Here is a 24,097-nt window from a genome sequence, read left to right as displayed (position 1 = left end):
AGGAGTTTGAATCCAGCCTGGGCAACATGGTGAAACACCATCTCTTTAAAAGAACAAACAAACAAACCATGATGATCCTGAATGTTAAGGTCTCAACTTACACTGTTTGTGGGAATGTAAATTAGTATCACTTCTGTGGAAAACAGTATGGAGATTTCTCAAAGAACTAAAAGTAGATCTACCATTGTTGGGAAAATATAGAATGCTTGCTGTTGCATATAGGTTATATATGTACATGGACAAAATTTCAAATGATATTAAAGGACATTATAGTCAATATTATTGGTGCCCACCCAAAGCTTCTCTACCAGGCCAGTACATTCCCAGATGCCAGGTGTTGGCCACTAAGGCTTAAAGCTGCACCCTTCTCTAGAGACTTGCTCTTGGCCAAACTAACCTTCACCCCAAGGGGCAATCCACAGCTAATGATTGACCCAATGCAGGGGTACAAAAGGCCAGCTTGTTTGCCTCAAGGAGAAACTAACTATTTGTGGCAATTTGTGTTACTGCTTCCACAGTATGACAGGTTGAAGTAACACTCTAGACAACAGCTTTGCATAGCAACTTCTCCTGGTTTATCTAGCTTTCCTCACTCCTTCTCCTGAAAGCACTCCCTCAATAAACCACCTGTATACTCAGGTTTTGCTTCTAGGAATTTGACCCGAACAGTTATACTGTGATATGAGGATGTCGGTAATGGAATAAGTGACTCTTCCCAACTTGCTTTGTCCTAGCAAATTTTCTGTCACTGAGATATATTGTGAAAAGAAAGGAAAAAACTGGAACATACATATATGCTATATGAAACTGCAAACTGCATGTTTTAGTGAATAGCTAACTGTAGGGTATAGGTCTTGCATGCCAACTGTAGAGCATGTTGTGTTGAGAAGGATTCTGAGGCCTACCGTGGGCTCAGTGTGAAAGAGTGCTATGGGATATTTTCTTTAGGAAAGAGACTGGGGCAGAAGAAGGTATATTGAGGGATAATTTCGGTTTAATTGTGCTGAAACAAATCCTTCTATTTTCTTGACATTATTACATTTCAGGCATATTTTGGTGCCAAACACAAGGTGGTAAATTCTTCAATTTCAAAACATGTGTGGATATGGTATTTGAAAGGCACTCTACTGTAGTGGTTAAAAACACAGGTCAAAGCCAAATGGCCTGGGATGGAATTCTGGGTCTTACATTTACAAACTACATGACCTTGAAGAAGTTACTTAACCTCAATTTCTGAGCCCATAAAACTACAATAGTAGTATGTAACTTCCTCATAGAATTTTTATGAGAATTAAATAAATTGATTCATGTAAAAGTCTTAAAATAGTGCCTGGTCCATATTAAGTACTTGATGATTGTAAGCTTTTATTATTTTCATTTAATGATTTCAAAGTAGTAGAGTCCTGATCAGTAAGCGATTATTCTTAAAACATTTATTTTTATCACATAACTGGTTATACATGTTAATTTGAGAAAAAGTTTTTTATACTCTTGAATTATAATTTTTAGGGAATGAAATATAACTACTTAAACTTTTAAGGGAATATTTAATAAGGCTGGCAATTGACCTTATTATCTATCGTCCATCAGGTTAAAGTTTGGGCAGTTACAAATGCTAATCTGGCAGTTACAAATGCTAATCACTTTAGGGAAGGCAGCAAAAGAAAGAAATCAAACTGAAAGAGATTTAAAATTAGAGACTGAAGCTCTTGAAAATATTGATTAGAAGAAAGAACTTTTTTTTTGAGACAAAGTCTCGCTCTGTTGCCCAGGCTAGAGTGAGTGCCGTGGCATCAGCCTAGCTCACAGCAACCTCAAACTCCTGGGCTTAAGCCCTACCTCAGCCTCCTGAGTAGCTGAGAATACAGGCATGTGCCACCATGCCCGGCTAATTTTTTCTATATATATTAGTCGTCCAATTAATTTCTTTCTATTTACAGTAGAGACGGGTCTCGCTCTTGCTCAGGCTGGTTTTGAACTCCTGACCTAGAGCAATCTGCCCACCTCAGCCTCCCAGAGTGCTAGGATTACAGGCGTGAGCCACCGTGCCCAGCCAGAAAGAACTTTTTTTTTTTTTTTTTTTAATTATATTTTATTTTGGCATATTATGGGGGTACATATTTTAAGGTTTCAATAAATGCCCATTTCCCCCCCTCCCCCCACAGAAAGAACTTTTTAACAGAGGTTCTTTCTTCACTTTTGGAAGTCATTTCTAATGTTGATTTATTTAATTCACAATTTTTGACTATCATTGGAACAATATTCATCAAACAGTATTTTTTAAATGCCTTAATATCTGGTATTGGTAAATATACTACATATGATTGTTTTGTGAAGATCAAAAAGTACATAATTGGCCGGGCGCTGTGGCTCACGCCTGTAATCCTAGCTCTTGGGAGGCCGAGGCGGGCGGATTGCTCAAGGTCAGGAGTTCAAAACCAGCCTGAGCAAGAGCGAGACCCCGTCTCTACTATAAATAGAAAGAAATTAATTGGCCAACTGATATATATATATATATAAAAAAAATTAGCCGGGCATGGTGGCGCATGCCTGTAGTCCCAGCTACTCGGGAGGCTGAGACAGAAGGATCGCTCGAGCCCAGGAGTTTGAGGTTGCTGTGAGCTAGGCTGACGCCACGGCACTCACTCTAGCCTGGACAACAAAGCGAGACTCTGTCTCAAAAAAAAAAAAAAAAAAAAAAAAAAAAAAAAAAAAAGTACATAATTTAAAGATAGATATACTTTTTATTTTGTAAACATGTTTATACAATGTGTGAGACATTTGAAACAATGGTGACAATGTAAAAATACTATACCATAGTTGGGTTAATGAGATTTCTAAGTGAAAAATTAAATTGTATAGTGCCCAAGGGAAACCAGGAAGAACTCAGGCTGCTGCTGTCTTAGACTTGCGCTAATGTGGATGTTATCAGTCTGAGGGGAGATACTGAGCTACTGCTTGAATAGTTTACACGTAGCAGTGGCTTTTTTCAAGCTACATTTAAAATTCCATCACGGAGAAGATTTAATTTTTTTTTAAAAAAAGCTACATTTGTATTAGCATACCCCAGATAATACCTAATTGGCACATAAATTCCATAGAAAGGCAATATCCCTACTCATTAGCATACTTTCTACAAGAATCCTGTGATGAAATAATTAAACAAATTTCAAATAAGTGTTAATAGAACCACACACAAAAAAGATAACTATGTTGAGATGATGGATATGTTAATTTGCTTGACAACAGTAATCATTCCACTATGTATACATGTATCAAAACAACACAATGTACACCTTAAATGTATATAATTTTTAAAAAAAGAGTTAATAGATAAAATAATTGTGCTGGAGAGGATTGTAAGTTCAGGACACAGTCATGGAAAAATCTAGTTGTATAATGTATTTTTAAAATATTTCTGCTATAGTCATCATTTATTTTTAAATGTACCATAATTGATTTAAAAAGGAATATAAGTACTTTTTTTCCTTAACTGGAAATAGTCTAAGTAGCCTATTTAGACTATGTAGATATTGATTGAGTTATTTAGATAATTAGATATTGATTGAGTCTGTTTAAGTATTGATTGAGTTAATTATAACAAGAGCTATAGTCATAGTAGCTATGATTAAATGTTAGTTAAATATTTAAATATTATTAATACAATATTGATAAGTAGATTTAATTTCCCTTAATAAACATACAATAAATAGATCAATTTTTCTTCATCAAACAAGGAAACAAGCATTATAATAGTAAGGTTAAGAGTTATATAATAAAAAAAAACCTTGAAATTAAAATAGATTCTCACATAGAGTTTAGTGCAAAGTAAGCTCTTGGCAAGTGTCAATTTCTTTCCTCTCTTCTTCTCTTTATATTATATTGAGTTTCTCTTATTAAATATGGCATATTTTTGGTTTCTCTAAAGAAGTAAAATTTCAGTAAGCTTTAAGTTCACATAGGATTACCACCCAGTCTTCTCACCTTCCGGGATGACCTAGCCTGAAGGGAACACAGTTTAATGCCTAGGAAGGATGCTAAAGTGAACTACAGAGTAATTGGTGCATGCAATTGTTTCAACCAAATCTCAGGCAAATTGCAGGAAGGCCAGGGATTTAAATCTTTCCTCCAGCTTGGCTTTAATGTACTTTTATTATTTCAAACTACAGATACTCCTGGCATCAGGATAGGGGTTACATCCCAACAAACCCATCATATATTGAAAATATCGTATGTTGAAAATATATTTAATAAACCTATCCCAACGAACATCATAGCTTAGCCTAGCCTACCTTAAACATACTCAGAACATTTTCAGTACAGTATTCAATAAGTTACATGAGATTGTCAAAGTCAAATAAAATATAGGGACTAATTTCTAAATTTGAAATGTTTTATCTGGAAAGCAAGAATTGCAATTATGGGCATATACACAGACCCAGGGGTTTTTGGTAAGTCCAAAGAACACAGAAGGTTGAAGGTTTTATAAAAAGGAGAAATGTTACATATTGTTTTGAAATAAAGTTCCCTGACACTGGTAAAGTTCGGGGAGCTGGGGAGCTCAGAATGCTGAGTGACAGCAGTGGGTAAAACTAGTCAGAGTCACAGCATGTGGCTATTATTAATAGACAAAACTGTTTTTAGGTTACAACAGGTAGTTTCAGCAGCCAGAAGTGCAGGAAAGTATATTCCTGTTGCAATGTTATACACCCTGAGTGCTTTATTTGCCCCTGGACTCTCGACTCTATTTTAGTTGGATATAACAAGACCTAATTCTTACGATCAATTTTTGCAAGATATTCAACACTTTATTATAAACTAGGCTTTGTGTTAGATGATTTGGCTCAGCATATTGAGAGAGTATCATACTGCATATTGCTAGCCCAGGAAAAGATCAAAATTTAAAAATCAAAGCGTGGTTTCTACTGAATTCCTATTGCTTTTACACCATTGTAAAGTCAAAATATCCTAAGTCAAACCATCACTAAGTCTGGGAACCATCTGTAGTTGATTGTGTGAGACAGGCAGAATAAATGTAGCCAAGATTTTATCTTTGAATTATGTCTTCTGTGTTGTTTACTTCGATCCTGAATAATAATTGAACAGACTTTAGTAGTGCTGTAGGCTAAAGAATGTAAAAATCCACAACCTGTGGTTGATACATCCATTAGTTTTCCTTTAATCATTTTCTTTAGTAATTCACAAAGAAAACTTTGCATTCCCCAAATGTTGGTTAATTCCAAAATTTAATTAAACACCCAATATTGATAGAGAAAAAAAGCAAAAAAGAGTATCTATTCAGAAGGGGCTTATAATTTAAGTTTATGCAAAAACATGAAAAAAATCAGTTGTTTATCCAAAAGATCAAAGTAATTACATACAAAATAAATAGACAAGGCACATAACAGAGTGATCAAAGCAGAGTTGGTTTGGCTAGGGAAGGTTTCCTGAACGGTAGTTGTAAGCCATTTTCTTATGTGCTCATACCCCTCCATTTGTCTTTTTTTTTTTTTTTTTTCTTCCAGAGACAGGGTCTGGCTCTGTCACTGAGGCTAGAGCAGGGGTCCTCAAACTTTTCAAACAGGGTGCCAGTTCACTGTCTCTCAGACCGTTGGAGAGTGCGGTGCACATTCCACACATGCGCACTGTGGGCCCAGGAAGAGTCGGCTGTTAAGCAGGACAGGCAGCTGTGGCAAAAACACCTGGCGGGCTGGATAAATGTCCTTGGTGGGCTGCACGTGGCCCGTGGGCCATAGTTTGAGGACGCCTGGGCTAGAGTGTAAAGGCATCATCATGACTCACTGCAGCCTTGAATTCCTGGGTTCAAGTGATCCTCCCACCTCAGCCTCCCCTGTAGCTAGGACTACAGGCATGTACCACCATGCCTAGCTAATTTTTAAAATTTTTTGTAAAAATGGGGTCTAACATTTTGGTGAGATTATGTCTGGACTATTTTCTATATACTCATAAAAGTGTAAATGAATGGGGACATACTATACCTATTATGTATCTTAGTCAATTTGGGCTCCTATAACAAAATACCACAGACCGAGAGTGGCTTATAAACAACAGAAATTTATTTCTCACAGTTTTGGGGACTAGAAGTCTGAGGTTAAGTGCCAGGATGGTTGGGTTCTGATGCAGACCCTGTTCCAGGTTGCCGACTGCCTTCTTCTCTTTGTTAACTTAACAATATCTCTTAACACTTTCATTTTAATAAATATTATGTATGCTACAGTACTTTGAAATGACTGCAGAATATTTCTTTATATGAATTTACTATAATTGGTTGAACCAAACTTCTATTGCTGAACATTTGTTTTTTTTATGTATGACCTTGTACAGATCTCACCTGTTTGACATGTACTGGCGTGTGTATATGCATGGAGTGCATTTAGTTCTATGTAATTTTATCATATGTGCAGATTCACAGTCAGGATACAGCTTTTTGCATTTTTAAAGGATTTTTAATATGACGAAAAATATGCAACCAAGACATTGTATAGCCCAGAAAGCCTAAAATAGCTACTATACAACCCTTTATAAAAAATGGTTGCTGATCTCTAACCTAAGAGATTAGAATAACATATCTTTTCTCTCTAAAATAATACTAAAGCTGGGAGATCTGAGATAAAAATGACTGTAGAAGAATCAGGAAGACGACTAAATATTGGGGGAATCAGATAAGGACACCCAAATTAAGCTAGAACACCAAAAAATTGGTGCTAAGGAGATAAGATCAAGACAAAGTAGTATGGTTTAAACTTGGGTCAGAAGAGGAGACATTTTGATTAGTGACTGATTAGACTAGTGGTTCTGGCTGGGAATCAAAATCACTTGGAAAACTTTTTTAAACATGGAGATATCTGGACCCTATCTGGACATAATAAACCAGAGTCCTCACAGTGGAGTCCTGGAGTCTATATTTGTATATATATATTAAAAACAATTTTTAAAAGTGATTCTCAAGTGATTCTGATGAATGATCAGGTTTGGAAACATCTGACTTAGAAGGCCCACAATTACTTAAAGCTAATTTCTATGTCCTGGCAGAGAGATACAGCACATTGCCCGATCTCTAGGACCACAGGCAGGATGATAAATCAAAACATTTAATCACTGGTATGGTGGGGGACTGACTAATCAGAATGGAGTGGCCATAATTTCTCTATACTTGTGAGTACTGGTTGGAAATGAATTGGTCTTTCTAACATGAAGTAGGAGGACTCACGGGGAAGTTCTAAAGCAACAGAGTTTTTTTTTTTTCTTTTTTTTTTTTTTGAGACAGAGTCTCCCTTTGTTGCCCAGGCTAGAGTGAGTGCCCTGGCGTCAGCCTAGCTCACAGCAACCTCAAACTCCTGGGCTCAAGGGATCCTCCTGCCTCAGCCTCCCAAGTAGCTGGGACTACAGGCATGCGCCACCATGCCCAGCTAGTTTTTTTCTATATATATTATTTGGCCAATTAATTTCTTTCTATTTATAGTAGAGACGGGTCTCACTCTTGCTCAGGCTGGTCTCGAACTCCTGACCTCGAGCAATCCGCCCGCCTCAGCCTCCCAGAGTGCTAGGATGACAGGCGTGAGCCACGGCGCCTGGCCTGCAACAGAGTTTCTTTAAACATTATGTATCTGGGGTAGCAAATTTAAATAAAACTTGACTTCGGGAATTGATTTTCTATTTAGAAGCCATATTACATTAAAGAATCCTGTGTAATTCTTAATGTCTGGTTGTGTATTTGATTTTATCTTTTAGAAAACAAATTACCTTCACTGTAAAATCTCATAAATTCATGGCAAAATTTCAGAGCTACAATAAGAAGAAAGAAAGGGGCAGAAAATGAATAATTTAACATTGAAATTTTCAAGTATTAGTTTATTTTTTTTTATTTTTTTTTTTTTGAGACAGAGTCTCACTTTGTTGTCCAGGCTAGAGTGAGTGCCGTGGCGTCAGCCTAGCTCACAGCAACCTCAATCTCCTGGGCTTGAGTGATCCTTCTGCCTCAGCCTCCCGAGTAGCTGGGACTACAGGCATGCGCCACCATGCCCGGCTAATTTTTATATATATATATCAGTTGGCCAATTAATTTCTTTCTATTTATAGTAGAGACGGGGTCTCGCTCTTGCTCAGGCTGGTTTTGAACTCCTGACCTTGAGCAATCCGCCCGCCTCGGCCTCCCAAGAGCTAGGATTACAGGCGTGAGCCACAGCGCCCGGCCTGTATTAGTTTATTTTTTAATAAGTCCAGGGCAACGTTTTATTTTCTCAGCGTTATGAGCTTTGATGAATTCACCTCTTAATTATAAAGTATGATATTAATTGTGCATATTTTGGTTTGCAAACCTATCTCTCAATAAACTCTGCATTTCCAGTGAGCAGCTGGTCTGGAATTGGAATACACTGCCACCAGTGAGAACATACCTCCACCAATCAGTGAAGTTCTTTGTATATGTGACTAACTCAAACATGAAAAAGATTTCTACTCACCTCTTAAAAACTAAAACTATTAAAAATATGAGTACGGAGACACATAGTGCAAAATTATAAAGAAATATAAAATATTAATTATCTGTACCTGTAAATGTGGGTCAAGGTGCCCAGGGCAAACACTGGCAAATGTCACCGTGTGCAGGCTGTAACTCATGGGCAGAGTAGGCAGCAAGCAGGTGCATGGCTTGTCCATTCTTTTGACATCCTATGAAGAGGCATGCTTGGTGCTGTGCTCCAGCAGTGGCACCCAGCTCTACCAGTGCTCTCCGCTTTTACGAGTGGATGTGAGAGTAATCTTGGAGGTGAGGAATAAATAATCTATGCTTGGCCAATGTGGTGCTCACACCTGTAATCCTAGCACTCTGGGAGGCCGAAGCAGGAGGATTGCTTGAGCTCAGGAGTTTGAGACCAGTCTGAGCAAGAGCGAGAACCCGTCTCTACTAAAAATAGAAAAAATTAGCCAGACATGGTGGTGCATGCCTGTGGTCCCAGCTACTTGGGAGGCTGAGGCAGGAGGATCACTTGAGCCCAGGAGTTTGAGGTTGATGTGAGCTAGGCTGACGCCACGGCACTCTAGCCTGGGCAACAAAGTGAGACTCTGTCTCAAAAAAATAAAAAATAAAAAAATAATCTAGGCTTTAGCATTTGAAAGTCTGAGGTTAAATAGCACGTGTTCATGCAGATTCAGGGAAACATTAGCAGCTCAGCCACCAGGTCCCATGGGAAGTTGAGTTCAGGCACAGCCCCTTCCACTTAAGGAAGAGGGAACCAACTATTCATAGCCAGGTGACACAGGAAGTGTTCCCAGGCCATTTATTGGATAATCCTGCTCTTCATAGCCCACCCCTTTATGTACGGAAAGTTCTGTAAGTTTTCCATCAGTGGAAATCGTCTACTTGTGTAATGGAAGAGAGATGGTTACATTCATCCATTACATCTGGATGTAATCCATTACATCTGGAAGAGAGAGATGGTCATTTGCCTTCCTATCCCCCACCCACTTCCTGGGTTGTATATATTCATGTCAAACTCATTGGCATGTTCTGTTCCTCCCCACAAGGATGGGCCACACTGTGTCAATCACACTCTGCTTATTGAAGCCATGAAAGTGTATGAGATTATCAGGCCTAGATAGAAAAGAGAATGCATTTAAGGGCCAGACCTTGAGGAACACCTATGGTTAGAAGGGTGTGAAACAAGAACGAGCTCATGAAAGGGACAGAGAAAGAGTTGGAAGTATTAGAACCAGTAGGTAGAGGGGTGAAGGGTTGTGTGTGGGGTGATCAACAGTGTCATATGCTGTAGAGAGAACAAAGCTAATATAAAGACTGAGAAACGACCAGATTGGATTTGTTGTTTTTAGGTCTCTAATAAATTTTCAAAGAAAAGTTTTAGTTAATTTGGGGGAATAAAGTCTCCTTGCAGGAAATCAAGTTATGGGCTAAAGAAGTACCAGAATCTTAAGAAATTTGAAGGTAAAGCAATCATGTTGAGTATATTTTATAAATATTTCTGTATCTTTTCTCCACCTACCCTCCTCAATCCTATCACAGGTATTCATCATCTCTCAACTGGGTTATTCAAATAGCCCTGTTTCTAGTGTCATTCTCTAACTCCCACTCCCTGTTAATAAGGATGGCTATGTTGATAGAAAAAAATAAACCTCCAATATTCAGTGGCTTAAAGAACAATAAGCTCATTTCTCATCTCACTCCAGAGTAGGTTTTCAGATCAGTAGGTGTGTAGTCATTCAGGGATCCAAGGTCCTTCAATCTTGGGCCCCTGCCATTTGCTAGGACATTCTTCTCATTTGCATGATTGAAGCAGGGTCACATAGCCAGATTTCAGCTGGTGGAAAGAGAAAGAGAAAGTAGAAAAAGGTTCATCCTGGTCTTAAGATGCTGGTGCAGAAGTGGTGCACATCCCTTCCATCATGTATACCTCATGTTCCACTGGATAGAACATGCTTACATGGCCACACCTAACTTAAGGGGATGCTGGGAGATGTAGTCTAGCCACATGCTCAGGAAAAAAAGGAGACTGGATTTTGATAGACAGCTCTCAGTTTCTGCCATACCCTCCCAGCCTCTTTCATCCTCCACACTGCTGTCAAACCAGCCATCTGATTTCCAAATCTGACCATGTCATTCTCCCGCTTAAAACAAAAACAAAATCAGTGGTTTTCTATTGTTGAACAACAAACATTTTTACTGAGTACCTACTGTGTGCTGAACATCGTAGATATAATGAAAAGGAAACTAAATATTTTGTATTTGTTCTCTTGGAGCTCATAAAGGAGCTAAAATCTTGGGAATCAAATGTGGCTCCTCCTTCTCTCTCACCACTATACCCAATGCAGCATAAAGACCCATGAATTCTCCTTCCATCCAAAGTACTACTCTGTATTCCTCCTCCCTGTTTCCCACCAGTGTTTCTATCCCAGATATTAAAGAAAAAAAAAATTCTAAATGAAATAGCTTCTACATAACCAGATATTTAGAGGGCTTTATCAAATGAACCATGAATGTGCAGAGTGTAGGGGGAAACGGAGCATTTAATTTTAACTAATTTGTTGACATTATCTATTCTTATGTTTATTTTCACTGTGCTCCTGCTTGTGACTGTGAATTCCCTTGAATACTATCAAATCCCTTTTTCCTTCGTGGAATGATTAATCTTACTATCTGTGCTTGATTGTCCATGATATTTCCTCCTGTATTCTTAGAACAAACTCTCTTTAATTTGAGTTGCTTGAATGGCTTTCTGCTCCTAGTCACCAAAGGATCCTTCAGTAAAACATTAATTTTATTTTTTAAAAGGTGTATTTAACATCTAATGTGGGCGTTGCATAGTACTACATATTTGGGGGTTACCATAGCATCCTTCATGGAAAATACTTTCATAGTGGCAGTGCTCAGTTTGAAAAAGAACAAGACATTTGGCTGGGCGCGGTGGCTCACGCCTGTAATCCTAGCTCTCTGGGAGGCCGAGGCGGGCGGATTGCTCGAGGTCAGGAGTTCGAAACCAGCCTGAGCAAGAGCGAGACCCCGTCTCTACTATAAATAGAAAGAAACTAATTGGCCAACTAATATATATAGAAAAAATTAGCCGGGCATGGTGGCTCATGCCTGTAGTCCCAGCTACTTGGGAGGCTGAGACAGAAGGATCGCTTGAGCCCAGGAGTTTGAGGTTGCTGTGAGCTAGGCTGACGCCACAGCACTCATTCTAGCCTGGGCAACAAAGTAAGACTCTGTCTCAAAAAAAAAAAAAAAAAAAAAAAAAAAAGAACAAGACATTTGTATTATTTTCTATTGCTGGTGTAACAAGATACCATGATTATAGTGGCTTTAAACAATACCCATTTATTATCTCACAGTTCTGTAGGTCACAAGTCTGAAATTACATAAAAAAGTTTTTTAAAGTATGTATAACCGTGAACTTCAGTTAACACGATTTGTTCTAGTTATGAGATTGACTTGTAAACTCAGTCTGAAGTAAGAAAGACAGGATAGTATTATAAGTGAGAAGACTCCAAACCCCAGCAATATCACTTACTAGTTGTGTGACCTTGGTTACGTTACTTAACCTTTCCTAGCAATGTATCATATATTGCTGTATAATATCTAAATCGTAGAATTATTATAAGAACATATAAGAGTACCTGTAGCAAAGTGTATGTAAAAAACTTTTGGCATAAACTAAATGATTAGTAAATATTAAATAGTTAAATAATTAAAAAAAGAATGTATAAGAGTACCTGTAGCAAAGTATATGTAAAAAACTTTTTTTTTTTTTTTTTTTTTTTTATAATAGAGACGGGGTCTCGCTAAGGCTGGTTTCGAACTCCCGACCTTGAGCAATCCGCCCGCCTCGGCCTCCCAGAGTGCTAGGATTACAGGCGTGAGCCACCGCGCCCGGCCTGTAAAAAACTTTTGACATAAACTAAATGATCAGCAAATATTAAATAGGTAAATAGTTAAATTAAAAAAAAAAAAGCTGAGTATGGTGGCTCACACCTATAATCCCAGCTATTTGGAAAGCTAAGGCAGGAGGATGGCTTGAGGCCAGGAGTTCGAGACCAACCTGGGCAATATATTTTAAAAAAAATATAGGTCTCTATATTTTAAAAAACTTAAAAGACATGAAGTAGCTGCTTATTCTATACAGCTATTAATATAACTATTTTTAGCTTCTAAAACAATGAAATGTACAGATCTTAAGAATATGGTTTGATGAGCTTTGACAAGTACATGTTCCTGTGTAATCTGTACCCCATTCAGGATATAGACCTTTCCCATCACCCCAGAAGGTCTACTTGTTCTCCTTTCAAGTCAGTCCTTCCTATCTCACTAGAGGTAACTGCTGTTCAGTCTCTAAAAATTCATTTTGCTCATTCTTGAAATTCATACAAATGGGACTGTGCAGTATATATTCTTTAGTACCTGGATTCTTTTGATCAAAATAATGTCTGTAGGATTTACCCATATTGTGTATTTCAATTGTTTATTCCTTTATATTTCTGGATAGTATTCCATTATATGAACATCCCAGAATTTCTTGATTCATTTTCCTCTTGATGGACATATAGGTTGTTTCTGGTCATGAGTAAAGCTGCTATGAATAGTCTTGATATAAGTTGTGTATTTCAGTTTTAATTTTTCCCAGGTAAATACCTAGGAGTGGAATTGCTGGATCATGTGGCAAGTATAAGCTAAACTTGATAAGAAACTGAAGAACAGTTTTAAAAAGTAAGCTTATCATTTTATAGCCCTTATGAGCAAAATATAAGGCTATCAGGGTTCCTGTTAATCTACCTACTTCCTTGCCATCATTTGATATTATATGACAGCAACTGTGTCCAATAATTCTCTCTTTCTTTCTCTCTCTCTCTGTCATTTTGTCCTCATAATAACCCAAAAAAATAGGCACTAAAATCATCCAAATGTTATATATGAGGAAACAAAATACAGGAATATGAAATAATTTGCCCAGAGTCACACAACTTTAAAATTGTGGTGCAGGGAATTTTATCTGGTAGCCTGCTTCCAGCACTACTCTCATTCATTACATATTATCTCTCCAGGTAGAGCTTACATTGTATAGAGACAGCTATAATATACATTGTTACCATATTTTAAAAATATTTTACATAATCCAGTTACTTCACTGTACTGTACAAATGAAAAGAATTGTCTTGAAAAGATATCTTATTAATTTGGCCCTTACACCCTTTGTTCTTCCTAAACTTCCTGGCTATTTTTCAGAGCTTTAAATGCTTAGGTGTATTTTTCCATCCTGGGTTATGAGTGATTCCAAAGGAGGAAGGAGGACTGAATGAAGAACAGCTGTTGCACTAGGATAGGGCAACAATACTCTGAGGTCTTCTCTCAGCTCCAAACATCTGCTTGTTGTAGTCTGTTTTCTGTTGCTATAACAGAATACCTGAAATGGGGTAATTTATAAGAAACAAAGTTTTTTTCCCCCTTTTTTTCCTTCTTTTTTTTTTGGTAACAAAACTCATTTGTTACAGGTCTGGAGACTGAGAAGTCCAAGGTGAAAGGGGTGTATCTGATGAGAATGTTCTTGCTGTTGGGGACTCTCTGAAGAGTCCCAAAGCAGTGCAGGGTGTCATATGGAGAGGGTGCTGAGCATATTAAAATGCTAGCTCAGGTCTTTCTTCTTATAAAGCCACCAGTTTCCCTCCCATGATAGCCCACTAATCCATTAGTCCATTATTCATGAATGGATTAATCCATTCATGAGCCAATCACCTCTTAAGGCCTCACTTCTCAATATTGCCACATTGGGGATTGAATTTCAACATATGCTTTGGAGGGAACATTGAAACCATAGCACTGCTAAAAAGAAAATAGCTGCTATATAAATAGAAAATATCTGTGAACTGTTTACTACATACAAGTTAGCTCACTTATTTTGTAACTATTAGTCCTTGTAATCATATTTCATATAAAAGAATAAGGAGTGCAGAAAGAAAAACATGAGTGAAACATTTTTTCTGGTTTCAGATCACAACTGATATAAATGTGCATATATTTGAGTGAATATGTGTATGTTACTATGTGTGTGTGTGTGTATATATATTTATTTAACTTAAAATATTTTTAGAATTTGTTCTTTGTGCTTTCTTATAATCCATGAAGACAAATGAATGTTTAGGCTTTGCATTATCTAAGATCTACACTGAAAACAGAATCAAAATATAAAATTTAGGTTTGGTGATAGTAAAATAAAAAATCTATTAAGGTTCATAAATTATAAAAATGATGGTTTTATAAGGCCTCAGAAGCTCTGAGAAAATCTTATATCTCACAATAAAATCAATTTTTTTGTCTGAGTATTCAAAAGGAAACATTTGTATTCCAAATTCTGGTTTTGTACAATTGTATAATTAATGACGATGATCAGATTGTACGGGTGGATTTACATGTGTGTAGGAGGTGGCGGTGATGAAGGGAACCAATTAGAAATTATAAATAAGGGAAATAAGCTTCCTTTTTTCAAAAGTACAAAAACAACAAATATTGTTTTTAAGAAGGGCTATGACAAAAACAAAGACAGGATTGTAAGACTGAAGGCAGAACTGTAAGCCTTCAGCATTTTAAAATTGAAGCTAAATTGAATTTATTTTTATAGCTAAAGAAACAATGTGTCAGTCAGAAGAGGAATTGATTGCTCTTCTACACAAAGGAAAAGGAAAATCCCTGAATAAAATTTTGGCTGCACAGAAGAAGAGACTTAATTGGAAAACATCAGAAATCACTTTCCCAGTGGCAAATCTAACCCAGTTTTGAAAGTGGCTGCATCAGGTCTCATCTAGTAATCATTTGGGTTATTTAACTTATTCCCTCTGTTCCATTTCCATGACCACTTGGTTATCATTTTTCTTTATTCCTATGGAGGGGTGCCCCTAGGGAGAGAATGTACTCAAGACATATTAACTTGAGTATTCTGTTCTCTGAAACAGGTATATTTTTACTATAAATCCAGACATTTACATTCAGTCTTTATGCACCAGCCCCTGGGCTTGGTTAACATGAGCTTATGCTAAGCATACTTACACTAATCTTTAAGCTTTCAGGGAAAAAGATCCTGCAGGCACTTCAGTAAAGTTATCAAGGTAATGGCACAAATTACTGGCATCTTTCTCCCAAAAGACCTCTGCATCATTGAGCACAGTTTTCTTTCAAAGCATCAATAATGCAGTTGCTGCTTATCTCGAGAATCCATCAAGGTACCATGAAATAATATTTATAGAGAGCTTTGCTTTCCTGGCAAAGAAAAAAGAATGCCATTTATTAATTTGTAGAATCAAATTAATAGGATAAATATGAATATGCCTTGACCTGGGAATACAAATAATTTTGCTCTGTTCTTATAAAAGATCTTTCTATTTTTCAGATGGAATCACCTCTTTTTTTTTTTTTGAGACAGAGTCTCACTTTGTTGCCCAGGCTAGAGTGAGTGCCGTGGCATCAGCCTAGCTCACAGCAACCTCAAACTCCTGGGCTCAAGCGATCCTGCTGCCTCAGCCTCCCTAGTAGCTGGGACTACAAGGCATGCACCACCATGCCTGGCTAATTTTTTCTATATATATTAGTTGGCCAATTAATTTCTTTCTATTTATAGTAGAGACGGGGTCTCGCTTTTGCTCAGGGTGGCTTCAAACTCCTGACCTTGAGCAATCCGCCCGCCTCAGCCTCCCAGAGTGTTAGGATTACAGGCATGAGCCACTGTGCCAGGCTGGAATCACCTCTAATGTTGAAGAGAAGAACTGTATCTCTAAATGGATTTAAAAATTAGATGGAGATAAAATTGATTGAATATTCAAACTTTGGAAAAGTATTTTTAAGAACACATAAAGAAATCAATTATTTGGGAGGCAAGTTTTTAAAAACCATTTAAATGTTTTGACATGAATAAATGAGAAATCAAAATCAAACTGTTTTGCAAGTGCTATGTAGAAATTTCATTTAAGAATACATATATCCCTAAGAATAATATCAAAATTTGAACCTTGGACAATAAATAATACTCTCTGTGAGAATCTATAATAGGTTAATGCATTGGGGAGAATGTATATTTGTCAGAAGCTATTTGGAAGTACAATGGTAATTATAAGTAAAATGAAAGAGGCATTAATAATGATAACTAATATTTAAAATGAATGTTCTCTTTGTGTCTCAGAAATTTGGTCTTGTCAATAGTATTTATTTACAGAGACACCTGAGATCTAGAGAGATTAAACAAAATGTCTAAGGTCACGATGCCAAAGAGTGGCGGAACAGAGATCCCACTCAGACCATTTACCTCCAGTGCCCATCCTGTCAACCAGTACAGTATGTTCCAGAAGAACTGTTCCCTAATGCAACAGTGTTGAGACATGCGGCTTTTAAGAGGTGATTAAGTAATGAGGTTTCCGTCCTCACGAATGGATTAATGCTGCAATGTTGGGAGTGGGTTCCTGATAAAAAGGGTAAGTTTAGCGCCATTTCTCTCTGTCTCATGCCCTCTCTTGCCTTCCACCATGGATGATCCTCACCAGATGCTGGTGCCATGCTCTTGGACTTCCCAGTCTCCAGAACTGTGAGCCAAATGGAATGGTTCATAATAAATTATCCAGTCTGTGATATTCTGTTATACTAGCAGAAAATGGACAAAGACACACCTGAAGACAAATAATCATGCCTATTTTCTTTCTGTGCTCTTATACTATATCATATTGCCTCACCTACCACAGTGTTTTCAAACTTTTTACAATTGGGACCCACTGTAATAATATATTTTGCTTTGTCAGTGAGTATACATATATATACATGTTTATGTAAAACTGAAACAAAAATTTCACAAAACAGTATTTCTGGCAGAGATTTTTACTACTTACAGAAGATCCCTCAACTTTCTCAGCTCCTTTAAAGATAAGTACCATCTGAGTTCTGGCCAGAGGGATATAAACAGAACTGCTATAAGCAACTTCGAAGAAGCCTCCTTAAATGAAAGGGTTATGTCCTTCTCTCCCCCCTCCTTTTACTTGCTGATTGAAATGTGGGCATGAGGGCTGCAGCTAGAATGGCCACCTTGAAGCATAAAGTGACCTTGAGACTGGAACAAAATAGAGGCAGCCTGAGTGTCTGAGGACTTCCTGGAACAGAGCCACTTGATTCCTAGACTGCCTATATCTCAACTTTAATATGAGAAATTATTTTGTGCTTTATTGTTATTCCTAACCAAACTTAATGCTCACAAATACATCTTCTGTAGAGTCTATGCCAATTTGTACTTTCAACAATAATATGTAAGTGCTGTTTCTCCACAGCTTCACCAATGGGTATGCTGTTCAACTTTAGAATTTTGATAATCCTAAAAGTGAGAAAAATGTCTTAATTTTAATTTTCATTTCTCTTGTTATGAGTCAGGTTAAACATCTTTTAGTATGTGGAAGGGTCATTTATATATTTTTGGGGGGTGAAATTTCTGGAAACAAATTTTCTTGATTTTTTTTTTTCTAAGAGTTCTTTGTATACTATGAAAATTAATCCTTTAGCTGTGATATGAGTTGCAAATATTTTTCCAAGTTTGTCATTTGTGTTTGACTTATGTTTTTTTTTTTTTTGGAGACGGGGTCTTACTCTGAGACTTCAGATAGTGTGCAGTGGTGTGATCATGGCTCATTGCAGCCTTGAACCCTGGGGATCAAGTGATCCTCCTACCTCAGCCACCCGAATATCTGGGACTACAGTAACACACCATCATGCCCAGATAATTTAAAAAATTTTTTGGAGATGGGGGTTTGGTTATGTTGCCCAGACTGGTCTGGAACTCTTGGCCTGAAGTGATCCTTCTGCCTTAGCTTCTTGAGTTGCTGGGATTATAGGTGTGAACCGCTCCACCTTGCTATAAAATCAATTTGATTAGGTTGACAGGGTTTCAGTTTTTGTTTTTTTTTTTAAAGCAGTGGTATCTTATTCCCAAAGTAAATGTTAACTAGAAGCCCAGTATAAAAATATTTTAAAAAGTAGCTGCCAAGGTTAGGGAAATTACGTAGGAGTAAGTTACTTAACCTAGAATATTGTGATGGCTGTGAGCATAGACAAAAAGGAGAGGTTGTTCAGATGATACATATTTCTTGACTTAGATCTTGGTGGCTGTTCTGGGTTGAATTGTGTCCCTCAAAAAAGATATGTTTAAGTTCTAACCCCTAGTATCTCAGAAAGTGACCTTATTTGGAAAGATAGTCTTTACAGAGGTGATCAAGTTAAAATAAAGTCATTAGGACATCCTTAACACAATATAACTGGTGTTCTTATAAAATGAGAAAATTTGGACACAGACACACACAGAGGGAAGATGATGTGAAGTCACAGAGAAAATACTTTCTGTAAGAAATGTCTAAGGCTACTGGAAGCTAGGAAAGTATATGAAACAGATTCTCCTTTAGATGTCTCAGAAGGAACAAACCCTGTTGACACCTTGATTTATAAATTCTGTGGTCTCCAGAACTGAAACCCAATGAATTTCTGCTATTTAAGCCACCCAGTTTGTGGTACTTTGTTATAGTAACTCCAGGAAAGTAATATAAATGGCAGCTTATGGGATCAATTGGACAGAGTTTTAGAACTGGAGTGTCTTACACATTCCAGAATATACGTTCATTGTAAATAATGTTTTCATGACAACGATCAAGGACCTTGATTATGTATATGCTTGTTACTTAGCAAAAGTCTTTTCTGGCTCAGCTAAGTGGATAATCCTTATAATTGTTGAGTTAATCACTTAGAGTTGGAAAAAGCCTGTCTTTACGTACACACTTTTCATGTCAAACCAGAGACAGTAAACTAGCAACCTGTACATAAGTACTTTCTTGGGCACATATAGTGTTTTAAAAATGGGGAAAATGTACCTGCTTGCTAATATTCAAGATCAAATTTCTTATAAACACTTCTGGATGCTATGGTTTGAATGTCCCCTCCAAAACTCATGTTGAAATGCAATTGCCATCATAAGAGCATTGAGTGGGACCGTTAAGAGGTGATTAGTTATGATGGCTCTGCCCTCATGAATGGATTAATGCTTTTTTTTTTAGGAGTGGGCTAGATATCCCAGGAGTCAGCTCCTGATAAATATAGTGAATTTGGCCTGATTTCCTCTCTGTTTTGCATGCTCACTTCTCTCTTCATCACTTCAATTATAGGATGACCCTTGCCAGATGCCAATGCCATGCTCTTGAACTTCCCAGTGTCCAGAACCATGAACCAAATAAACTTTTGGTTCATTGTAAATTACACAGTCTATGGTATTTTGTTATAGCAGCAGAAAATGGACTAAGACACTGGATTTCTGATTTTGCTCAAAAATGAAAACATTTGCATTCCCTCATGACAACAGTTGGCTGTTGCTGAAGATCTGCTACTTCTTTTAGCTAGGCCATGAGCAGCTATGTCAGCTGCATAGCCACCAGGCCCACTTACTTGGCTGAGCCTATAAACTCCATCCTATAGGAAAGCAGGGAAATATGAGAGCTACTGTTTGCTGAGTACCACTATGTAGCAGGTGCTTCCTAGACATTCATTCAACAAATATTTATTGGGGGCCTATTATTTGCCAGGCACCGTTCTTGGAAAAAACAGAGAAGGACCCATGTGGAACTTACATATAAGTGGTGGACAGAGGACAGAATCAAATAATAAATAGGATAAATAAGTAAATCACATAGTATATTAGAATATGATAAGGTCTAAAGTTTAAAAAAAATAATAAAAAAGTAGAACAGGGAAGGGGAATTGCAAGCCCTGGGAGAGGGTAGGTTGTGATTTTACATGAGGTGGTCAAGGTAGGTATCCCTGAGAAGATATGTGAATAGACTCAAGGGAGGGGGGAAGTTAGCCACATGGAGTTATTGGGGAAGATTGTTCCAGACAGAAAAGCTAAAGCAAAGGTCAAAGCAAGAGTGTGTCATTGGTGTTTGAGGAAGGCAAACAAGCAAGTGGGGATGGAGCAGAGTGAAAAAGGAGAAGAGTGGAAGGAGGAGTGCTCAGAGGTTAAGGGGCTGCATCAGAACATGGCAGACCTTAAGGCTGCCATTAAGGATTCTGGCTTTTACTCCAAAGGAAATAGGAAGCCATTGAAAGGTTTTGAACACAAGAATGATCTGATCTGCCATAGATTTTAAAATAATCACACAACTGGTCTGTTGATACTAGACTGTAGGGGGAAGAGGGACAATGGTGGAAGCCCAAAGACCTGTTTGGAGGCTTTTTGCAGTCATCAGGAAATGGCGTGGACCATGATGGTACAAGGGAGGTACCTTAAGTGGTTAAAGTTAGGATATGCAGGTAAGCAGAAGAATATCCAGATGGATTAGATGTGAGGTGTGAAAGAAAGAAGCCAAACCAAAAACCCAAAGATTTTTGGCTTGAGTAATTGGAAGGATGGAGTTGCTATCTGAAATGAAGAAGCTGTAGGAGGAGTAGATTCAAGAGGCAAAATCAGGAATTTGCTTTTCAACAAGTTGACCTTAAGATGTACATTGGACATCCAAAGGAAATACTGAATAGCTGCTAGGTTTGGGGGACTGTCTGGCTGGCAATAAACCTTTCCTCTTTTGATGTAGTCTCATAGCTTTAAATACCATATAATGTCAATCACTTCCAAACCTTTATGGTCATGGTGGATGCCAGGCAGACTGTGGTGCTGTGGCTGTCTCTCCAGCAAAAGGAGAGTGAGTTTCTGGTGCTGCCTCTTTATCTCGGATTATGGAGTAGCCACAGTTTTAGTTCCAGTACTTTCATCTCCCTGGATTCAGACATCATTGCTCTGAATCTCTACCCCATATGAGGGTCAAATCTTTGCCAGCTTTACTAAGTCTTACATCTGGTAAGCTGTACAGACAAATTTGAATCAAGGTTAAACTTTATACATGGAGCTCTTTCTTCCATGCCCTCCAGTCAGTCTTTGTCAAGGCTACCTTTCAAAGGCTCATTCTCCTTGCTTTCTCATCCCTTTTCTTGGCATTTTCATTTCTTTCTTAACTTAATCTCAGAAATTAATTTCATTTCCCCATTTTTAGTAGCAGCAATGTTAGGGTTGAAAAACTGAAAAATTAGGGAACATCCTAGACTAAGACTTCTAGGCGCCAACTACTAGGTGCATTTTGCTCTAATAAAGTAATTCTTATCTGCTCCATCTTAGCTCAGGTTAATGTCCCCAGGAATTCCATTCTCCACAGTCCCAAACTTTTCCCTTTCCCAACTCAGTTCACCTTATACTCTTCTTCGAACGTGCCTGAAAGTCTGAAGAACCGTGGTCCAAGGGGAGGAGAAACTTGCTCTCCAGCCGTAACCAGGCCGGCCCCCCAGATGGGAACCCTGGGAAACTCTGGGTGGAACCCAAGGGCCACGCTTTGTCCTCGGATCCTGCGCGCAGGGGGCTTCCGGCGCGGCCCCTCCTCACGGGGCGGGGCCTACCGCCGCCGAGTCCGCCTCCCCGGCTGCGCGCGGCTGCGGGCTGCGGTCACGTGATCGCGGCACGGCGGGGGTGGGGTCTTGATTTCCGGGCGGCGGAAGGAAACGCGGCCGCGTGAGGACGAGGCGATTTGAAAACACGCTCCGGGAGCTAGAGGCTGAGGCCGGTGGCGCACGCTGTCGCCCCGTGAGCTTCTGCTCACTCGCTTCTCTTCTGTGCCTCCACCCCCCGGCCCCGGCCGGATCCTCAGGTGAGCGGCAGCCGCGCATCCGGCCGGGGCCTCCCGGTGTGTGGCACGGCGCGTGGAGCCATCGCCCCCCGCTCGCGGCCCAGGCAGGCAGTGTCGCCGGTGGCCAGTATGCGACCCGTGGGTCCCGCCGCGGCGCTCTTTAGGTGTTGGGCCTTGGTGGGGAGCCGGGAGTTGCGGGGGCGGGGCCCCCTTAGGCGTTTGAAGCGTTTCAAGTGACCGGGCGAGTTCGCGCGGTTTCGGGTCCGAGCGAGTTTTAGGCCGGTGTGTGGATCGGGCCCCGTTTCCCCTGACTGTGGTCGTGACCGGTATCCACAGGAGTGTAAGGAGCAATAGTTTCCTAAAACCCACGGTGTCCTCACTTCTGGGATGCAGGACTGAAAACGGGGTAGTGATGCGCAGGCGTTCCCTAATCCGCCTTCTCACCACCCAGGCTTCGAGAGTTCTGCGAGCTGAACGGGACCACCCGTTTTCGGGAGTTGCCCTTGCCTGGGGCACTTGATTTTTGAGAAGTATGGTTCCTGTGTTTGGAGGAACTCAGGAGTGTAAAGGGTTGGAGAGGAAATTATCAAAGGCCGAGCGCAGTATGCTTGCTCTGTCTTTGATGTTTTTGGGAAAAGAAGGTGGAAATGAGGAAGGGTTAATAAGGTGGCATGCAAACTAGTTGCCATTCAGATGGATTGAAATCCTAATGCGGTAGGGTATGCTTTTTGATGAAATTAGAAAAGACTTGCATTGGGAATATGTGAAATTAAGTTTTGAAATTGTTGGAGCTTACATAACGTAAGAGGGTCAGGGATGTGAGTTCCCTGAAGCTGGAGTTCTTATATTCAAAACCGGCTACTGTGAAGGTGGCTAGATGGAACTATTTGATTTGCTGTGCTATGAAAATCTTTAAGTAAAAATAAATGGCTGATAGAATTTAAAGAGTTTCTAATATAAAAATACTCTGTGTCCTTTAATAATAATTTTACCAGTTTTAAAAGTCAAGGAAGGGCAATCAGCCCTCTAATTTTCTTAACGGACAGAAAACGTTAGTGTGACCAATACAAAATGATAGATAATGTGACATAAAGTTGACAGTAGACAGAATGTTGAAGCTCCATCAGGTAGTTAATGGCAAAATAGAGCCCAGAGGATTGAGGGGGAAGAGGGAGATTTACTTTAATCTCTGGTACCAGGTAGTAATAAAATTGTAGAAAAAGCTTACAAAGTATGCAGCTTAACGAGTGAAAGTTAATTTTTGTTTTGAAAGAGGCCAAGTAAGTATTGGTGCCTTCTTTTTAGGCCTTATTTCATTACTTCTTCTTCTTTTTTTTTTTTTAAAGACTGGAGTAACTAGAGATGTGGGTGGGGTGAAATTTGGAATTGGACAAATGAAATAAGGCAAGCCCTTTTGCTATGCAGTCTTCCAATTCTCATGTTAATGCCAGTATGTATAACAAAGCTGGTTTTGCAGAGCTCAGGGTTGTGAATGAAACCCTGTTCAACTTCTTAACGAAGGAGTAACTTACAAACTTTTCTGAGCCTCATTGTTAAAATGAGTTTAGTACCACCTTCAAATGGCTTTTTGGAGAATTGAATGCTAATGTACGCAATGCATCTAATATTGTGCTTGGCATATACTGCTCCTGAGACTTTAGGAACACACAAGTATTTGTGCTGATAGCATGCATATATATATATATATATATAAATATATATATATTTTACTTATTTTTCTATAATTTTTTTCTCTTGCTTTTCCAAAAATCATGGCTTGTTGAAGCATATATATATTTAACAATGTACCAGGTACAGTTCTGAGTGTTTTACAATGATGAACTAATTTACTCTTACCTCATAACACATGTATGAGGTAGGTATTATTGAAACTGAGGTACTG

General features: G+C 38.7%; 1 protein-coding gene across 4 annotated transcripts in view; it reads left to right on the top strand.

The window, feature by feature from the left end:
- Window positions 1–22,019: 22,019 nt before the first annotated feature.
- Window positions 22,020–24,097, top strand: part of TEX10 (testis expressed 10) — a 47,068-nt gene continuing 44,990 nt past the window's right edge. Inside the window, exon 1 of one of the 4 annotated variants that reach the window (XM_012768971.2) lies at window positions 22,020–22,215. The gene's annotated coding sequence lies outside the window, so the exon portion shown is untranslated. Of the gene's footprint in view, window positions 22,216–22,242; window positions 22,359–22,396; window positions 22,535–24,097 lie in introns of those variants that run through there. The other 3 variants (XM_076008875.1, XM_012768972.3, XM_012768973.3) reach the window with 3 other exon arrangements.

This window comes from Microcebus murinus, chromosome 12 (genome assembly GCF_040939455.1).
Source record: "Microcebus murinus isolate Inina chromosome 12, M.murinus_Inina_mat1.0, whole genome shotgun sequence".
NCBI classification, from domain to species: Eukaryota; Metazoa; Chordata; class Mammalia; order Primates; family Cheirogaleidae; genus Microcebus; species Microcebus murinus.
This window is presented reverse-complemented; position numbering and strand designations above follow the sequence as displayed.